Source organism: Dermochelys coriacea, chromosome 11 (genome assembly GCF_009764565.3).
Source record: "Dermochelys coriacea isolate rDerCor1 chromosome 11, rDerCor1.pri.v4, whole genome shotgun sequence".
Classification (NCBI taxonomy): domain Eukaryota; kingdom Metazoa; phylum Chordata; order Testudines; family Dermochelyidae; genus Dermochelys; species Dermochelys coriacea.
Window position 1 is genome coordinate 70095534 of NC_050078.2, and position 18059 is coordinate 70113592.

At 43.8% G+C, this 18059-nt stretch overlaps 1 protein-coding gene and 1 long non-coding RNA gene across 2 annotated transcripts in view; one reads left to right on the plus strand and one right to left on the minus strand.

The window, feature by feature from the left end:
* Positions 1-18059, plus strand: part of LOC119863636 (interferon lambda-3-like) — a 39042-nt gene that overhangs the window by 7101 nt on the left and 13882 nt on the right. The gene's annotated exons all lie outside the window — the stretch shown is intronic.
* Positions 1708-18059, minus strand: part of LOC122458201 — a 41652-nt gene continuing 25300 nt past the window's right edge. The window contains exons 2-3 of the long non-coding RNA XR_006278112.1: positions 7264-7441; positions 1708-2889 (exon numbers count right to left, since the gene is read on the minus strand). This is a non-coding gene — a long non-coding RNA (uncharacterized LOC122458201). The remainder of the gene's footprint in view (positions 2890-7263; positions 7442-18059) is intronic.

Genomic DNA, 18059 nt, shown 5'->3' on the forward strand with positions numbered 1-18059 from the left:
AGCAGCCAACAAACTGGTGAATAAACTGGCAAAAAGTGCTGTTAATCATGAACAAGACTACCTAGGGAACCCCTTAAGCAAACAGGAATTTAAACACCCAATCAAAAATGAGCTGAGGAAGAAATGACAAGAATTGTGGGCAAATGAAACAAAGGGGAAAAAAATTAGGAGAAGTTATGTCCAGCAGTTTAAAATGCTGATCTAACCCCAGGCCCTGAGAGGAAGAGCAAAGTGGCTTTATCTAGAATTCTACCATGACATTTTGGATTAAAAAGTAATTTATTTCTAATTAACAGTCATAAAGGGGGATTATGCATAGCAGATAAGGTTCAGGAAACAACAAATCCAATCCTTTGGGATTGTAAAGACACTACCAGTGAAAGGAGGTGATTGTACAGAAAATTCAGAGGCCATAAATTATCTATTTTCCTTGCAACCTCTATCAACAATACAAGGAAGATGGGGCCCAGTGCAGAAAAAACCTTCTTGGCGATTCTTTAAGAATACCAGGAAAGGTGCAAGTCATGAATGAGATACAAAGTACAGTGCATGGCAGTCCGATAGACTCCAGAATCAAGTTCTTTGCCACAAAACCCAAGAAGAGGAAAAAGAAGAAAGGGGGCTGCAGGGAGAGAGTCTGTAGTCATTCTCTGGGGAACAGAAAAGGTAGGAAACGGTACAGGGAGACCATAAGGAGTCTGAGAGTTTAGACCTTGGCTACTGCCTACAGGGTCCCTGAGCTGGAGCCCAGAGTAGAGGGAGACCTAGGGTTCCACTATCAGCCACCAAGGAAGGTGGGATGAAAACCACTGAGGTAAAGGGTGCAAGGACCACAGACTCCAGAAACCAATGGAAGACCTGCTGTAAAGTAATTGGACTATGTTACCCCAGAAGGGATGGACTTAAGCATGACCTGGCCGGAGGGCCAAGTTGCAGAAAGAGAGACCACCACAGTGATGGAGCAACTGTTGTCAGGGGTTGTCATATGGGCAGAGAGCCACTAGCCCACACCTGGCCAGGAGGAGGTGCTCCTCCAGTGAATGAACCCCTTACAAATACCTCTTTCCTCATTCTGTGTCATTCTTTCAACGAACGACGTGACGCACAAATAACTGCTTCAGAGTAGCAGCCGTGTTAGTCTGTATTCGCAAAAAGAAAAGGAGTACTTGTGGCACCTTAGAGACTAACAAATTTATTAGAGCATAAGCTTTCGTGAGCTACAGCTCACTTCATCAGATGCATTTGGTGGAAAAAACAGAGGGGAGATTGATATACACACACAGAGAACATGAAACAATTAATTTGCAAACTGGATACAATTAACTTAGGCTTGAATAGAGACTGGGAATGGATGAGTCATTACACAAAGTAAAACTATTTCCCCATGGTATTTCTCCCCCCACCCCACTGTTCCTCAGATGTTCTTGTTAACTGCTGGAAATAGCCTACCTTGCTTGTCACCATGAAAGGTTTTCCTCCTTACCTCCCCTGCTGCTGGTGATGGCTTATCTTAAGTGATCACTCTCCTTACAGTGTGTATGATAAACCCATTGTTTCATGTTCTCTGTGTGTGTACTTCAATCTCCCCTCTGTTTTTTCCACCAAATGTATCCGATGAAGTGAGCTGTACCTCACGAAAGCTTATGCTCTAATAAATTTGTTAGTCTCTAAGGTGCCACAAGTACTCCTTTTCTTTTTGCGAATAACTGTGTGTGTTTTAGCAGATCCCTCCCTGAGGATTGAGTGCACAGGACTCTGAAACAGTTACTAAATCATTCATAGCCTGCTTTTGCATAGTCCCTTATCCCTGAACATCTTGAGGTAAAAAGTCCATAAAAGCAAACGAGGTTAAAAGACAAGGCCAAGGGAAAGAACTTGTGTTATCAACCCCAACCCATCTTCCCTGGAAAGGTGCACTCACATTAAAATCACAGTCTGGTGCAATATGAACATGGCACAGAGGTATTGACAATTGAAATCCAAATTGCTTTTATTAATAATAGCCCAGAAGGATGATGGATTTGACCATTAGGTCTTATCTACATGTGAAAACTCTCAGGAAAATTAATTGGAATTAATTTTTGAAGTGGATTAGCAAAACTGCATTAAATCTGCATTTTGGGAATGAATTAAATTAAACAAAACTAAAGCCACTTAATGAGAGCATCCATACAGTGTTTTAATGTAATTTAATTAATCCACTTTAAATTCACACCTTGAGCTAATTTGTATTAGTTTTCCCGAGTTTCGGTGTAAACAACTCTTTAGGCGGGGAGATAACCACCAATTGTCTCCAGACAACATACCAGGGGTACAAAACTAACATCTCAAAGAGAATTCTGTTGCTAATACGATTTGTGCCAATATTACACGAACATAATTTGGCTGAGCAGAGAGAACTACTTCAGATCATTAAGGGTGAAATTCAGCCCTGTACAGACAGACAGCTCAAGGCTTATGCACCTTTTATGACCTTGAAACTAGCCTTTAGTGGGATATAAGTGATATGCAGGCCACATGCTACTCTTCTGTGCAGGGGTGAATCTCACTGTAAATGAATAAACCCAGTTTTAACAAGCCAGGTTAGTGCATCACGTAATGGACTTGGCTAATTTATTTCCACCACTGGCATTTAGTTTGAATTATTTATAATGCTTCACAAGTTACAAGTAAATGCACAGCTGTGTAGCTAGTGAGTGTGGGATGTGAGCTTGCGCCAGCCTTCCGCGGTGAATTCTTTGTGGAGCAGTGGGGAGAGAAGGTCGGTTGTTGTGAGTTGTACGATGTGTGGATTAGTGAGTCTCCAGACTCCGGCATGAGTGTGTTTGCAGCCTGTCATGCCACAGGGAGGAAGAACGGAAGGATGCAGTCCGGTGGGGTGAAACCCGTCTAAAAGAGTTAAACGCACATTAATCACAGTTACCACAGATGTGCTGGAATAAATTAGTTGCTTCTCAGCCAGCAGGGGTGAGACTCAGATGTCGGGTGATAACTTACTGGAAAGCTGGGCCTCAAAAAAGGCCGAGAGAATAGCCCAGAAAGGGAAACAAAGGCACCGGCTTCCTCCAGGCTCCTGGTGTGCTCAAACCCCCATTCCACCCCACAGCTGCCCTCATTTGACCTCTTCCCGCTCGGTTCGACCTCCTCCCCCACGTGTGCCCTGTCCCTGCTCCTCCTCCTCCCTCTCCCCCTCCCCTCAGCGCCTCCTGCACGCTGCAGAACTGGTGATCGTGATGGGCGGGAGGCGCTGGGAGGAGTTGATCGGCGGGGCTGCCAGCGGACAGGAGGTGCTGGGGGAGAGGGGAGGAGCTGGCTGCCTGTGGGTGCTAAGCACCCACTAATTTTTTACCATGGGTGCTCCAGGGCTGGAGTACCCACAGAGTCAGCACCTATAAAGGGGAATGAAGATGGAGCACAGAGGACGGGGTGAGTTGTTGAGAAACTTTGAATGTTAGCCCTTGCAATGAGAAGCTCTGGCACTAGGAGGCATTGAGTCCCACCACTTATGTGCAATCCTGGGGTGGAGTTTCTATCTTCACTGTAGTAAATGCTACCCTAGTGGCTGTCTAACACCAAACTGGAGGATGCTGGAAACTATAAAGATATCCACAGACACCCAGCCATAGTATCTTAGGCCCAGCTCCTCAAAGGTATAGAGAACCTGGTCCTTATTACTCTAATGTTCATTCACACAGTTGTATTATGGCTGCTCCAGATAGGTGATCAGAGCCCTGTCCCACCTCCTCATCGCCCTTCCACGCAGCTGGTGACTGTAACTGGGCGGCGTGTGCTGCCTGCGTGCAAAAGGGAGGGGAAGCCAGAGGGTATTTGCACTTCTGGCAGCACCGAATAGCTCCGACGGGGAGTTTCTGGGCTGGGGGGACTGCCTGAGGGGAGTGCATTCTACGCCTCGCTAAAAGGTGTAACAGGGCCACCAGTGAGCACACTGTCCTCAGGGTCCCAGCAGGTGTTACACTGACCCCCGCTCTATGCAGACTCCCTGGGCCAACTGCATCTCTAGTGTATGTTCCATTCAAGCCAACTGAGTTACACCAGAGAGGAATTTGGCTCAATGCCGCCAGGCATGCGGCACTCCTCGGAGCATTACCACACCACAGGGCTCTACCTGTCAGTCTTGGTGCAGCCCCATGTGATGTAACAAACCCCTTGTCGTGGTGCCCAGCTGGTGACAGTGAGTAACAGGGGTTGGCAAGGGTTCCCAGTCCACTTGTTGGAACCAACTGGAACTGTTGGATGAATTTCGACAGAACAAATGGGCCCAAAGAGTTAAAGATGTTAACCTGTCCCTGTCGCTGTCCACAATCATGTGACACATTCAGGGTGTGTATACAGAGCCCTCAGCCTGCTTAGCACCCTGGCAAACACACCATCCTTTTGAACCTTGTATTAAAGGCACAGAAAAGAAGGGAAACCAATGAAAGCATTTGAAATATAAAGTATTACGTGTGGCGTTCAGTGTTGCAACATCCCTTGTTCCCTTTCCCATTAGCTGGAGAGAGTCTTTAGAAGGACTTCTGCCCTCCTTCCACCCCTCCCCCGCATTTGATAGTCTTTTCACTAGTATTAAAGATGGGAACAACCGTCCAATTTGGGGGGAAGAGAATTTAGTTGAAATGGGCTGGAGCCGTTGTTATAGCTACTAAGATTGAGCCGGCTTCCTTGAAGACCAAACAAAACACACACACAAAAGTTGTGGGGTGGGAGGGCAGGGAGAACTAAAACAGCCAAAATGGAAAACACAGCTTCTGTCTCTGGTATTGACTCTCCCTTGCAGGATCACTGCTGGAGAAATACCGGCACAGCCAATGGTCTAATCAGCCACTTTGAGCCCAGTATCAGCATCAGGCTATATGTATGTTGCAAAATATCCAGTCTTGACTGGCTAAGCCAGGCTCTTATTAAACAGATGGCAAAAAAGAGAGAAACGGGGAAGAAAAGGACACACAACAGGGGTGGGAGTGACAAAGTCTCACAGCCCAGATGGTTTGGGTGATTTAGGTGAGGCTGGGATTGGTGACAATGTCAGCTGGGTCCCTCTTTTGGTCTGGTCAGGGCATCTCTCAGGATCAGGACAGTGAAGGACAACGGTGTCCCAGTGGATTCTGGGGGTCCCAGAAGATAGTAGGAGGGCCAGGCAGGATGGTGAAGCTTACCCCTTCCTTTCTCCTATCTTTCACTCAGCCAGCATCTCCCCAAAGGACCCCAAAAGGGAGTGCTGGGGAGAATTGCCCAAACTCTCATTATTTTATCCACCAATTAGGCCTCATTTCTGAGATACCAGTTTTGGTTCATTGACTCCCAGTCCTACACTTCTCTTTTTTTCCCAGGCCTGATCTTAGCACAGGCCTTGAGTCGTGTCAGTCAGCCTTTTGGTTTGGACAAATGCAGCTTTTCTATCTCCTTTTCCAACCAATATTTATTGTTTCAGATTATTGTGGCCTTTAAAATTTTTATCTATTTCCCCATAGTTAGGTTCACAACTGGGGTAGGATGCCAAAGCCCCGAGTACCATTACAGTCCCCTGGGTGGGGGAGTTCTGTTTTCAGGAGTGACCCTTTTAATTCTTGCATTTTCTCAGCCTCAGAGGCTTTTCTCTAAATGGATCTGTTCAGCTGATGCTCTATGATTTAGAGGCACTAATGTAGAGACTCATTTTTTCCCAGATGAAAAGCTGTATTCTTTTTATTGGAGTCTAAAAATCTTCACGTGACATAAAGGAAAAAGCAATAATTCTCTTTTTTTCCCTAGTAAGTCTAGTGTATAACAGACTAAGTAACTTATGGATCACTCAACTATATAGCACTAAGTTCAGTTTGTTTGTCCCCTGAACTCTTTTCCCCTCTGGATGTACCCATAGCAAGAATTCACGTACACCTGAATATAGTGATGCCTAAATACCTTTGAGGATCTGGTATATTCCACTATATTCTACTGTATTTATCTATTATGCTAGCCTGCAACTAGCCTCCCTCTCAGACATCAAGAACATTTTATAATTACAGTGGCAGAGCTCAGTTGGAATGGGAAGCAGAAGAGCCTAAACATCTGTAAAAGAAAATCACATTTCCAGCTTTGAATTTGAAAGCAAGCCCCTTTCTTTGGTGCTAAGCTCCCTGAGCCTGATTCTGAGCACATTTACGCCCATTTTAGACGAGTTACTCAGCTGCACAATGGCAGCTAGTGGTGAATCGGACTCTGTGAGGCTGCAGATCAATTTTTTTAAAAAGATGATTGAATCTAATGAAGTTTATGACTGAAAATCAGGAGCCAGGTGCTCAGCTGAAACAGGCTGGACTTGCTCCATTGACTATTATAAATGATGTGTATTACATAACACCTATAAGCCACATTCATTGACCAGGCCCCACTGTGTTAACTGCTGTATAAATGCAGAACAAATATCCGGTGCCTGCTCCAGAGAGCATGTATAGCACGCGGCATTACTGTTTGGCTAACGGAGAAACATGGGGAGAATGCATATGCCATAGTGCCCTGCTCCTATATCACTGAATGCTTGGGACCATCCCCGCTCCCTTGGGGAGGGAGGTATCCTTATTGGAACAGCTCTAGACTTCTGATTTTGCAATACCTTCCCCACCCCCACTCACGCTGGCTCCCATGTTAGACTATATTTTTAAACCCTCCCACTCTTGCTCCCAAAGAAGAAACAGCCTTGCGCTGAAATCAAAATGTTTTTTGAACAGGTGGCTGGTTTCCTTTGAGAGAGTCTGCCGTTCAGAGGAAATTGCTCAATTATCCCTTTACTGCTCTGACAAGGATAGATTGGATCACGCTGTAATAAATTAGAACTGAATATACTAATTGGAAGTAAGTGTCAAACACTCCATGTTTATGTGCCAGGCACACTGCAGTTTTACCCCTGAATTTAAAAGTGCCAGCATTGACCCTGGTCAGCATAATTGTGCCTGGAGCCATGCAGTATGCAGCCTGTCTTGGAGGTGGGCTAATGGACAAAGGGTATGTTTTCTTCACACTTAGTGAGCTTATGGAAGAGGATGTAATTAAAGAAAGTAGGGTCAGATCCCCAGTGAAAGCAAGGCAGGCTTGCTCTGTTGACTTCAGTTTCCCCTAACTGGGATGGTAAGATTAGAGGGTAGAATCCATTAGAGAGAGGAGATGGGACTGGCTGCAGCCCCAGGAACCAACTTCAACACAAAGCGGGTCAATGGAAATACTCAGTGATGTGCTGTCAGTCATACTCTTTCCCATTAATTTACATACCAGGCTTGGCTGCCATGATCGTATTCAAACTGGACTGGCTCAGGACAGCTACACACACACACACACGGGTGCCCCCGGGAAGGAGAGAGTCTTGTCACAGGTTGCAGAAGCTCCTCTTCCTGTCCTCAGATGTCTGAGCCAGGCCTGGATGACATCAGGGCAAGTTAGAGGTGGGGACCTAGGGGGAAATCTCTAGGTAAATATGAAGTGCTGAAAGGATCTTCATGGCTATTTACTTCTTGGCTCCTCCAGTGCTACCCGAGCTCAGCTAAGCCCCTATCCTGGCTGTGTGAGCAATTTCACACACACCCCTTGCCAGCGTTAGACAGGCTGGTTCAAAACCCGGCTGTCGGTCAAGATGAAGCATGGCTCGTTGTGCTTGTGTATTTCTTTACAGCTGGCAAAGAAGAAAGAAATGATTTTGCCGCATTTCATTGGATGTAGGACTAGAACTGTTCACTTCTAGATGCTTGGGCCTAGGTGAAGCAGCTGTACTCTGAAGCCTGGTGAGAGTAAACAGATAGAGACTCCAATTTACAACTCCATTGCCTGGTTTGGGGTACAACTTAGCCCACCTCCGCAGGTGCAGAGAGTTCTCTTGGATCGGAATGGTTCTTGTTCAGCTGTGCCTGGGGGTGGGGTTGGTGGTCACACAGAAAGGTTGGAGGCCCAGCAGAGCAGGGAAATGGCTGAGGGATCCACTAGTACTGCCTTTCCCGACATAGCGGGGCCTGGACGGTGTATACATTAAGATAGCATGTGACAGAGTTAAAAGGAGCATCAGTAGGTTGCATTTGTCTGAAGAGGGGCTCAGCTTTCAAGACGCTGGAAGATGCTGGACTATGGGTGCTAGGGCCGGGGCACGGGCTCTGCTGACTGGGTGATTGGTTGCAGTGGCAGGAGTCGGAGCAGCAATGATGCCATTCTGCAGCTGTGGGTCAGCGGGGAAGGGATTCCCTCCCGCTCTACCTTGCCGACTTCCCCAGAGCAAGCCTGTTTACTCCAAGGCCTTGCCCATTGCCATAAGCTAAACTGTACTAGGCCTGCTTTAAACAAACTACACATGTCTATGTAGCCTTCTTCACTGACTTCACTTTTGGGGTTTAAAAATCACTGGCTAAATTAAGCCAGGGCAACTTTCTTGTGCAGATAAGGTGTGAATCAATGAAATAGCGCCTCAGAGCCAAATTCTGCTCCATTACACCCAGGCAGCCCTTCTGAAGTCAATGACATTGGAGCAGAATTTCAACCCAGGTCTAGATTTGCCCCAGAGTCTTTAGAGAAGCCTGACAAACCTGCTGGGCTCCGCTTAGTCTCTGAGCAGCCTGGGACTCACGAAGATTTTAACTGCACCAGAACCAGCCAAAGATACTCTCCACTCTTACCGCTCAGTGAACTCATCCTGAGTCAGTGGAAGCAGCAGTATCTGAGATTCCTGTACTTCTTCCCTGCTCCTTGAAGAGAAGGAGGCATCTGTGATAACAAATAACTGAGCTGGATTTTGATCTCATTTACATGGGCATAACCAAAATCAGGATCTGTCCCACCATGTGTTAGATCATTGCAAACAATTAAGGGCTTTTACTGTTTTACTCTGGAAGACATTTCTTCTACTAATGACATCACTATGTAACCTTGTCAGTAGCTCCTCCCACCCCCCAAAAAAATCCCAAAGACCCATGAGGCCTGTTCCAAAGACTCTTCCCTCTTGGCCATACTTCCTACACCAGGGGCCAAAATTGGTAGGAGAGAGGCACAGAGCCATTACTGCATCTGCATCCCCTCCAAAGCTGCTAGGTAAATTCCAGGTTAGCAGTTTGGCAGCACAAAGCTTGCTGCGAAGCTGTCATAAGTAGATACAGCAGCTGGAATGGAACTGAGAATCGGCTCCCAGAGCAAAATGTCAGTGTTGATTGGAACAGAGCTGATGTAAGCCGTGTAAGGACATGTTATTCCTTGACTTTAGCAAAGCTTTTGATACAGTCTCCCACAGTATTCTTGCAAGCAAGTTAAAGAAGTGTGGGATGGATTAATGGACTATAAGGTAGATAGAAAGTTGGCTAGATCATCGGGTTCAACAGGTAGTGATCAATGGCTCCATGTCTAATTGGCAGCCGGTATCAAGCGGAGTGCCCCAAGGGTCGGTCCTGGGGCCGGTTTTGTTCAATATCTTCATTATTGATCTGGAGGATGGTGTTTGCAGATGACACTAAACTGGGAGGAGTTGTAGATACGCTGGAGGGTAGGGATAGGATACAGAGGGACCTAGACAAATTAGAGGATTGGGCCAAAAGAAAGCTGATGAGGTTCAACAAGGACAAAGAGCAGAGTCCTGCACTTAGGACGGAAAATCCCATGCACTGCTACAGACTAGGGACCGAGTGGCTAGGTAGCAGTTCTGCAGAAAAGGACTTAGGGGTTACAGTGGATGAGAAGATGGATATGAGTCAACAGTGTGCCCTTGTTGCCAAGAAGGCTAATGGCATTTTAGCTGTATAAGTAGGAGCATTGCCAGCAGATCGAGGGATGTGATTGTTCCCTTCTATTCGGCACTGGTGAGGCCTCATCTGGAGTACTGTGTCCAGTTTTGGGCCCCACACTACAAGAAGGATGTGGAAAAATTGGAAAGAGTCCAACAGAGGGCAACAAAAATGATTAGGGGGCTGGAGCACATGATTTATGAGGAGAGGCTGAGGGAACTGGGATTAGTTAGTCTGCAGAAGAGAAGAATGAGATGGGATTTGATAGCTGCTTTCAACTACCTGAAAGAGGGTTCCAAAGAGGATGAATTTAAACTTTTCTCAGTGGTGACAGATGACAGAACAAGGAGTAATGGCCTCAAATTGCAGTGGGGGAGGTTTAGGCTGGATATTAGGAAAAACGTTTTCACTAAGAGGGTGGTGAAGCACTGGAATGGGTTACGTAGGGAGGTGGTGGAATCTCCTTCGTTAGAGGTTTTTAAGGTCAGGCTTGACAAAGCCCTGACTGGGATGATTTAGTTGGAGATTGGTCCTGCTTTGAGCAGGGGGTTGGACTAGATGGCAGTTGCCTGATTTAGGGTGTTAATAATATTAATTGGGATAGTATGGGTTTTAGGCTTGCCAATCTGTTTGATCAGAAGATAAAAGTTCTTGTTCCAAATCAGGCTCCACAGAATTTACAAAGGACCCTCAGGGGCATGACAGGAAGCTCACACTGAGACAGATATAGCTGTAAAGACTTTTTATTAAAATCAATGAAATAGTAATTAAATGGTAGAATAATCAGAGTTACTAAGTTACAATTGCATTACTGCTATTCAAAAGATACATATGGTATTAGGGTATTATTTGCTACAAAGCTTTGGTTAATATACTCACACCCTTCCTTGATAACCTGGTGGTAAGAGACACAGGACCAGGCTCGCGGTTCAAGTTTCTCAATTCTTGAGTGAGAGATGCAGTGCTTAGAAGAAGCTAATGCTAAGAGCTATCAAAGCAAACTTAGAATTTACTTGACTAATTTAAACTTAAAATCAAAACCTAATAAACAAGTATTTATGGGGACAGTTTCAATGCCATTTTCATAAAGATGATAGGCTGGGTCAGACTGAATAATGGTAATGTTTTCAAAAGTGGGAATAGGGGAAATAACTTAATTTCCTATGAAAGTACATTGCTTTGGAGTAAAACAAAAATTTGGTTCTGTGACAGGACACTCCAAAGGACCATACTGGTACCTCTTTTGGTTGGTAACCATGCAAAATTGGTTATTTCTAGCAAAGGGTCACCCTCTCCATTGGAGTTTTCCACTTGGTCACCAGGCATGACGATGATAAATTCCATACTTTCTCTTGCTGCAGTCCACATAGAGCAGTGTCTGCTTCAAACACATTACACCTACAGATGTACTGAGGCCCTTTTTCAGAGCAACAGGCCATCTGTGGCACTTTCCAAGTCTAAGTTGGAGTGTGATAGATCACCAGGGGAGGTGCATTTATGCGTTCCCTATAGATGTCATCCTTGAGGTGACCTATAGAATGGACAGCAACCAATTGCCTGTACACATCCTTGTCTGGGTCAAACACTGGTAACGAGACTGTGAATGAAACATACAAGGATTATGCCATCATACAATCTTTAGAAAGAAAACAACTGTCTCGGTTGCGGTGAGGTGTCACAGATCCCATTTCTCTCAGAGCACCCCCTGATAAATGATGGCATGAATCCAAACATGTGGATCATTCCTTTTTTAGTTTTTGAAAAAACTTGGGACAGTACCAATTTAACAGTTGCTCATTTTTAATTAAGTTAGGAACCTTTCTCAATCTTAAGGATTGTAATGCATCAGTGCTTGCGTTTATGACGTATTCTCCATATGCAGAGCATATAATCTTCTTTCCTAAATGTTGATCCCTGTGCTGATCATTGTTTAAAGTGATCAGCTGATTAATTTTACATTGGGTCTCATTAAACAGTTGGGTTATGTCATGCATGTTATAAACAGTAAATTGCTCTTCCTGTGGATAAGTCCTGGGTTGAGTATAATAGTCCGTTTCTTTTGTATTAGTATGTCCTGTTTCACGTGCTCAGGCAATTGAGCACGACCGTGTCATCTGGTTTCATGGGGTTGTAACAGTTCAGTCCCAAATTTGTGATTTTGGCTCAGTTTTACCCTTAGAGCAATGATAAGGGTGTAATAAATCAGAAATATCAATGTCCATTTCAGGCTGCAATCTGCTGGACTCCAGTTGTCACAATTCTGTCAGATGCTGTTCACTTAAATCCTGAGGAGGAAATTGCTCCTGCAACCTGAATGATCGATACAGCTTTAACTGATTAGTATGAAAGATTCTGTCTCTATTACACTTGCTTCCTGTTATCCTAATTTTATACACTGCTGAACTGAGTTTATCAATGACTCGGAAGGGTCTGATCCATCGGTTACACAGCCCATGTTCTGGTGTTTTATATGATAACAGCATTACTTGGTCTTTAACCTTCCAAGTATTCTCTCTCTGATTTTTGTCAAAGTAAGTCTTTGCCTTTCTTTTGGATTTTCCCAATTTGACTGCTACTTGCAAGTGGATTTTATTAAATGTTTTTTCAGATTCTGCAGGTAGGTATCCATTTTTATTCCCTCTAATTGAGTGCCACTGGTGTGCCAAATTAAATATTTTGGTAATCACATTGTTCAGCCTGTCATCACTTTAAAGGGTGTTTTATCAGTAGATGCAGCCAGTGTTGCTCTCAATGCCATTAAAATTAGAGACGTGAGAGCATCCCAGTTATGTCCATTGGCATCAACCAGTTTCCTCAATATCACTTTTTATAGTCCGATTGGTTCATTCCACCATCCCAGATAACTGTTGTCTGTATGGAATGTGTAGTCTCTGCAGGACTCCCATTAATTTAAGACAGTCCCTAAAGAACTGTCCAGTGAAATATGATCCCTGGTTCAATTCTACCTTTATAGGGATCCCCCACTGAGAGAAGACTTGCTCTACTAGGACCTTGGCAGTGGCTTTTGAAGTATTGGCCTTAAGAGGAAATGCCTCTACCCACTTTGAAAAAGGATCGACTACCAATAGGTATTGGTTACCTCGTTGAGTGCTTGATAAAGGACCTACAAAGTCAATCTTCAAAGCCATCCCAAGGACCTTCATACACCTGAGACTTTAATGGTGCATTTCTTTTCGATGGAGTTGGATTGGCTTGGGCACATGCCAGACAGTTATCACAATATTGTTGCACATCCATCCTAAGAAGTGGCCACCCTGGGACAATGATAGTAACTGCTAACTGGTGCACATATTTTATCAGCGATGCATACCTAATAGGTGCGCCATCAGAAGATGTGAACCCATTTGTCTCCCAACATGGTAGAAACTCTTTGAGAGAATTGCATACCCATGTGGAGTCTGAAAACAGACAGATACTTTTGGATGTGGTGGTGATGGAGAACTGCACACAGTACTCCAATACACAAGCCACTGCTGCTAATTCAGCATATTGAGCTGAATGTGTAATGCATGAATATACCTTCTCCCAAGGCTCTCCTTTCTCCTCGAGAGGAACTGCATAGATTTCAAACCCGATATAAGGTTTGCCTTGATGGTAATAACTAGAACCATTAACAAAGAAATGATACCTATTAATGGAATCTGTTTCCTGGCTCAATGGTTGGAAAAGCTTTTGTTTTTCTTCCCCCCCTTAGATCCAATTGATCAAGATTGGGACACACATATGGCCCTCCTTGATACAGTAGGGCAGTTGATAACAAAGATAGTGTCCTAATAGGTTTTACTGCAATATCTTTTCCTTGCAGCAGTAATGCCTGGTGGGCTAGGTGAGCATTTGAGACTTGCCCATCTTTTACCCTGTTGGACAGTAAGAACTGAAGGGGAGTTTGCGATGAATGTAATATGATCGGGCTGAGACCAATTAGAAAAGAAAAGTGTTGTATGACCCAACTGGTTGCCAATAGGTACTTTTCACATTTGTCATACTTAAGTTCAACTGACAACATTAAATGTGAGGCATAGGCCACAGGTCTGATTTTTCCCATGCCTTTCTTGTGAAGCTACTGCCGCTAACGCATTAATACTCACCGATACCACCAGATGATAGGGTATCCAAAACTTGTTACTGATGTCAAGGACAGTAAACCACACAGCCTCTGTATCAAAGGACTTGATTAGATCTGGAATCTTGGCCACTGTAGGGGCACAAGTGGGTGTGACTTGATTCAGGTGTCTGTAACCAATTGTGAGACACCAAGAACCGTCTGGTTTCTTTACAAGCCAAATAGGGGAATTGGTAGTGGGAAGTACATCTACATAGTACTCCCTGTGTCAATAAAGACTTAATAGTCTTTTCTATGTATGAGCTTGCCTGTTCTGGGTAAGGATATTGTCTTTGGGCTGATATATCTTCTCCTTCCACAACCATAGTGACTGCCATACATCCACAATTATGTTTGTGTTTAGCAAAGGCATCTGCATGCTTGCGAAGTAACGCCTGTAACTTAGGTTGGTCTGCATGATTAGCCACTATTTTGTTTAAATCATACCCCTCAGGTTCAGAGTCCTTCACTGGAGATACCATGGCACACTCAGGTATGATCACTGTTGAGTTATCCTTTGCCTGTTTTACAGTAAGACACAACAATTGGTTATCCAAATTAAGAATACATCCCTGTTTGTATAGGAAATCAGTTCCCAATAGGCTATTCCTTGGGACTGCTAATTTCATCAATGCAAAGGTATGAACCTTTCTTAGGTGACTTATTTGTACTTCAATGGGTTTAGAAAGTGTGGTAACAACCTGATTACTTGTAAAAGTTGCAAGTGTTTTTGTACGCCCTGATGATAGAGAAGAGGATCTAGGATCCTTGACATGGATAATGCTAATTGCTGCCCCAGTATCTATAATAAAATTCCTGTGGTGGCCCCCTACCACCGCAGATACAGGGTTTCCTGCTTGCATGCCTGCCTAAAGGGGCTATGACTACGCATGGAGCCGACTGGCATCATGATGAGTAATTTGTAGAGTATGCAGACAAATAATCTACGGGTTTTCCCTGGATCTCTCCAGAGGCTGTATGCCGAGAGAATGAAATGGGTCAATCGAGGCCACCGGAAGGTTCAAGGATGCTGGACCTTGGCCTTCCATGATCAGCTCATTCATGTGGGCTTGGAGTTCCCGGATATCCGGTCGTTGAGCCTCAAACATCTGCTGCATTGTTTTAAACATCATTACAACTGAGTCCTCATCTTTGTGGGGAGGCGGTGACTTGGGTCTCTGCAGGCATGAATTGTTCTGTGTGGCATTTGAAAAGAAAGGAACACGGTCCCGGGCCCGTACATGGGATCCAAACACATAATCCTGTCAAGAGGCACGCTCACTTGAAGGTCCAGGGTTACTACGTGAGTTAGGGTCATTTTGCCAATGCTAGCACCAAGGGAATTTAGGAACACCTCAGCCTAACCCTGGGGGTCCCTCAATCCTCACAGTGGGATTAGCTCATGGTTCCTGAAGTATTGCAACAGGGCTCCACGCCCACCTATTTTGGGGCCTCCCTGAGAATATGCCTTGGCCAGTAAGGCTAATGCCTTCTTTAAAGAAGTATGATCAGTTATATGCATGTTAATCATTTCCCGTAAATGAGGAAGAGAGTTATTAACTAACAAACTAACGTATAGTGGCTCATCTGTTTCTTCTTTCATGTAACCGTGCCATGCTGCGCTTAACCGCAGGTGAAATTGTTGTGAAAACTGAAGAACTATACAAGTTCTGAGTTATTGCGGCCTCTTGGCAGCAATTAATAAATAGATTTATCAACTCCCCCGCCACCACTAGTGTGAGTCATTGGGCCCAATACTACTGCTAATATCTTATTGGTACCATTTGTTAAAACTTCAACCTTTAACAAAACCCCTTAAATGCATGTATCGCTTTCAAGAATAACACTATTAGTCTTTATCTTGCAAGATTAAATTTCAAAACCTCTAATCTAAAACTCTAAGTTAAACCACAATACAGAACAGGAAATACTGGGATTGGTGCCAAACCACAGCCACAGGAAATCAGGTTCCTGTGCTCTTAAGAGTGAGGGGTTAAGACAAACAATCTTGCTCTCTAATTCTCTGTAACTTTAACTCTTTACTTATGCCTCTGGTGAGATTCTCAGGGGTCTAAGGATGCCTGGAATCCCTGAAAATTCCTGTCACACACTCCTCGAGTCTCCTGGCTGGCTCACCAGTCTGTTGCCTGATTTATGGTGTTAATAATATTGATTTGGATAGTATGGGTTTTAGGCTCGCCAATCAGTTTGATCAGAAGATAAAAGTTCTTGTCCCAAATCAGGCTCCACAGAATTTACAAAGGACCCTTAGGGGTATGACAGGAAGCTTACACTGAGACAGATATATAAGAGTTAAGAGCTATCAAAGCTAACTTAGAGTTTACTTGACTAACTTAAACTTAAAATCAAAACCTAATAAACAAAACTAAGAACAAAAGCTTAGGGAAACCAAGCTTAGCCTAGTCCCCTTGAAACTTAAAAAGTTAAGAAAAACAAGTACAGTCTACTAATAGTAGTAGTTGTAGTAGATAGATAGAATAGAATAGAAAGAGATAGAGGAATAGAATAGAGTAGAAATAGAAAAGGAGTACTTGTGGCACCTTAGAGACTAACAAATTTATTAGAGCATAAGCTTTCGTGAGCTACAGCTCACTTCATCGGTCTCTAAGGTGCCACAAGTACTCCTTTTCTTTTTGCGAATACAGACTAACACGGCTGCTACTCTGAAACCAGTAGAAATAGAGAGAGTGAGTACTCAAGCAAGGTGGGTCACCTCTTTTATAGGGCACAAGTGCCAGAAATCCTTCCCCCATGCCCAAATTTCATTCCTCACTCACAAAATGTTAGGGTATGCTTATTCCATAGGCTACTATGTTTGTGCGAATTGATGACATGTATATACACACACATGATTTTTTTGTTCTTTTTCGTCATGTCAGTTCTTTCCTTGTGGTGTACCTGTTAAGTCTGTGGGTACAAACTTGGAAACCCCTTATACCATTCTTCCATTATCTATCTGTCCAGATAAAAGTTCTTAAACATATGTGTCGGTACTTATCTAGGTAAAAGGCATTCGTATAAATATGATAACTTTGCCTTAGCTTAACATACAGGATATCGCCTGTAGGTCCCTTTGCATTAAAGCCAAATTTATTTTAATACAAATTTATATAAACCTATTACAATAAACCAAAATACTTAAACTATAAGAAAATATATATATACAAGCAAGCAAGTTAATCCTATAGGCTACAATGACCTCCTGCGGTCCCTTCCAAACCTGATATTCTATGATTCTAAACCAATGGTGAGTGTGTGATGCATGTCCCTGATCCAGAGGACATGGGTCTGCTACAGATGCAGCTAAGGATGAATGACTTTTCAGCTTGAACTGTAACAGCTCGTGCTTTTGTCTCGGGGGGCTTGTTTCAACCCCAGGTGTGTTGAACAAGATAGCTGCTATCACATTAGCACAGCCCATTTTTCTCCTCTCTTTGCAAAGCCAATGGGCAAGGGGTTTTTTGAGTGCTCCTTCCCTGAATACATATTCCAACATGTTTGTTTTTTTTTCAATGAAAGAAAAATTTATATTGATCAGACAGCAGCAAAAATATGTGGATACACAGTGCAGTGAAACATCTGTCATACAAAATGTTAAGAGTTTGCCTTCAAAAAAGGTTATGATGAACGGAGAGGTGATTTTTAGAACCACGAAAAGAGTATTGCTAACTCTCAGGACTTTCTCGGGAGTCTTGCAGCAGACAGTGTTTTTGTTCGAGCCCCAGCTGCTGGAATCAAGTTACTACTGGAGAATCTCAGCTTTGAATGGTTTAAAGTAAGTTCCGAGCCCTCATGGTTGCAGAGAAAGGCATGAAAATGTTCATCCTAAATGCTCCAATTCTTCAAGGCAACTACAAAGAACCCAACATTTAATCTCACGATTTTTAAGACAATCTGGTGAATTTCCAAGGCTTGACTCATAATTTTTAAACACCTGGGGTTGCAACACTATCACAAGTGCCTTAACTGTATCCCTTTTGAAGGGAAAGTGGGAATGTATAAAAATCCAGAATCAGTTGCACTCATTGCATTGGCTAAGGGAGCATTACCGCTTTTCAGATACCTTAAAACCAAAAATACATTTGTGTCACCTACTATTAATGTAGCCCTTCTTGTCAGCCATAGCAATTATCCATCCTAGGTTTCTTTCATGTAAGGTAAAATATGGCTAG